Here is a 2,500-nt window from a genome sequence, read left to right as displayed (position 1 = left end):
GCCCGAGTTCTCCCGAGCCCGGCCCTCGCTCCTCTGGCTGCGCGGGAGCCGCCCGGGTGCGGGAGGGAGGGGGTGCTCGGCACGGCCCCCTCCAGGAGGCGCGCCCGCCTCTTGCCCCTCGCTCCTTCGCTCGTCGGGCGACGGCGAGGGGCTGGGAGGCAGGGGGCGCCTTCGGGGCTCGGAGGAGGCGGCTCCTCTGGCCCTTCCCGCACCGGGGAGCGGGGCTTTGCCCGGCCGGTAGAGTCCCGCTCTCGGGCCGAGGCGGCTCCCGTGGCGCGCAGGAGAGGAGAAAACCGCGAGGGCCGAGCCTCCGGGCGTTCCGGGCCGCGCTTCAGGGTGCGCGCGCGCGCGCGGCCGCGTGCCGCGACCCGCCGCCGGGAGGCGGCGGTGGCGGCGGCGGCGGCGGCGGCGGGGGCCTTCCCGGCCTCCTCGTCGTCGTCGTCATTGCCGCGGCCTCTCGGCGGGGTCGGCGAGGCGCTCGGCGGCCGGGCCGCCTCCCCGCGTCGGCGGGGCGGCCCGAGCTGCGGCGGTCCTCTCGGGCGCAGCGCCGGGCTACTGAGGGAAACCCCGGGCCCCGAGGAGGACGCCGCGGTGGTGGCGGCAGATGTCGGGCGCGCCCCCGCCGGTGGACGCTCCCCCGAGGGCGGCAGCGGGGGAGGCACCCCGGCGGGGCCATGCAGGTCGTTTCCCTCGCCCCAGGGCCAGGTACCTAGCGCTCCGCGCCTCGGCGGTCCCAGGCTTCCCCCTCGGCGTCGTCAAACGCCGCGGGAAGGACCGAAAAAGGGGCCGCCGAGCCGGGCGGCGGTTTAAAGACTCGGGCGGCTCGGCGCGCCCCGCCGCGGCGGCGGCGGCGGCGGCGGCGGCGGCGGCGGGTGGCGGGCGGTGGCGTTGCGGCTCCATTGAGGGGTGGGGAGCTACTCCCGCCGATCCCCTGCGGTGGTGTCCGCGGCCACCGGTCGCGCCCGCCGTCGCGGCGGTCGTCCCCGCCGCGCGCGCGCGTGCGGGGGTAGTCGCGCCGCGCCGGGGAGGGGCGCCCTGCCCCCCCCTCTTCGCGGCCCGGCCTCGGCGGAGAGGCCGCGGCGCGCGCGGTCGGCCGCGGGGCCGACCCGCTGGGCTCGAAACGGGCGGCGCCGGCAGAGGGCGCGCGCTCTCTGCCCTTCCTCAGCCGCGGGGCGGCGGCCGCCGGGGCCCGCCGCGCGCTCTCTCTTCTGGGCCGCCGCGGCCGTCCCGCGCGGGCGGCGCCGCGCCTGGCGCGGCCGTGCCTCTCTCCCCTCGGCGGCCTTCGTCTCGAACGCACCGGCGGCGCCGGCCGCCGGCCGGCCGTCCGCCCGCCCGCCCGCCCGGGGCGAGCGCTCGGCGGTCCCTCCGCGGTCGGAGGCCGGCGAGCGCGGGCGGCCCCGCGCCGAGCGGCGGCGGCGCCGCTCGGCCGGTGTTCCCGCCGCCCGCGGGCACGGGACCCTCCCCGTGGCCCTTCGCGACCGCGCGCGGTCCGAGGGCAGGGGTGGCGGGCGGCCGCGGGGGCGCTTCCGCGCCCGCTCTCCAGGTGGCGAACGAGGAGAGCGGGCGTCGCCCCCCGGCTCAGCGCCGCACCGCCTTCCGCCGGGCGCGTGCTCGCGGAAGGGGGCCCCCGACGGTGCGGGTGGACGGCGGTTCCCGGGAAGTGCGGCCCGCCGCGGCGGCGGGTCCGCCCTCGGGCAGCCCTCGGGCGCTCGCCTTCCCCCGGCGGGCAGCGGTCCGGCGGGGGGGGGCGCGGCGCCCGGCGGCGGGGCGGCGGTCGTCGCGTGGCGTCTCGAGCGCAGCAAGGCCCCTGGGGAGAGAGAGTCGGCCGCGCGCGTGGGCGCGGCGGCGCTCCGCGAGAGCCGGCGCGGCGGCGGTTCCAGGGGGGAGGCAAGCGCGCGCGCGGGGTCCGAGGGCCGCGCGCCGGCGCGTGGCGCCGCGCCGGCGAGGCCGGGCGGGCCACCGCGCTCCCGCGGCGCGCGCCGCGCGGCCCTCCGCGCGGAGGGCCGGGCCGAGCCCGGGCGCCTGGGCCGCCTCCGAAGGACGGCACACGTAGGCGGCGCCTCCCCTCGCCGGGCGGGGGGAGGCGGTCGGGGGCGCGGGTCCCCCCGCCTCTCGGCCGGCCTTGGGAGCGTTCCGTGGGGTTCCTCCCGTGTTCTTCTCGCACGCGCCCCCTCCGGGGTTTTCCGCGTTGCTCGTACGGTCGGAGCCAGGCCCCGCGCGGGGCCTCGGCGCCAGAGAAAAAAAAGGGGGGCCGCTCCGGGCGAGAGCGGCTCCCGGCCCCCCCGCGCGCGCGGGGTCGGTGCCGAAAGCCAGACAACTCTTAGCGGTGGATCACTCGGCTCGTGCGTCGATGAAGAACGCAGCTAGCTGCGAGAATTAATGTGAATTGCAGGACACATTGATCATCGACACTTCGAACGCACTTGCGGCCCCGGGTTCCTCCCGGGGCTACGCCTGTCTGAGCGTCGCTTGACGATCAATCGCCGCCCGGGGGCCGCCC

The 2,500-nt window shown here is 80.8% G+C and overlaps 1 non-coding gene across 1 annotated transcript; it reads left to right on the top strand.

The window, feature by feature from the left end:
* Positions 1-2,315: 2,315 nt before the first annotated feature.
* Positions 2,316-2,468, top strand: LOC137468052 (5.8S ribosomal RNA). The gene has a single exon (XR_010995717.1). It is a non-coding gene; the product is annotated as a 5.8S ribosomal RNA (ribosomal RNA).
* Positions 2,469-2,500: the final 32 nt, after the last annotated feature.

The sequence above is a fragment of the Anomalospiza imberbis genome, unplaced genomic scaffold, assembly GCF_031753505.1.
Source record: "Anomalospiza imberbis isolate Cuckoo-Finch-1a 21T00152 unplaced genomic scaffold, ASM3175350v1 scaffold_99, whole genome shotgun sequence".
Classification (NCBI taxonomy): Eukaryota; Metazoa; Chordata; class Aves; order Passeriformes; family Viduidae; genus Anomalospiza; species Anomalospiza imberbis.
This window is presented reverse-complemented; position numbering and strand designations above follow the sequence as displayed.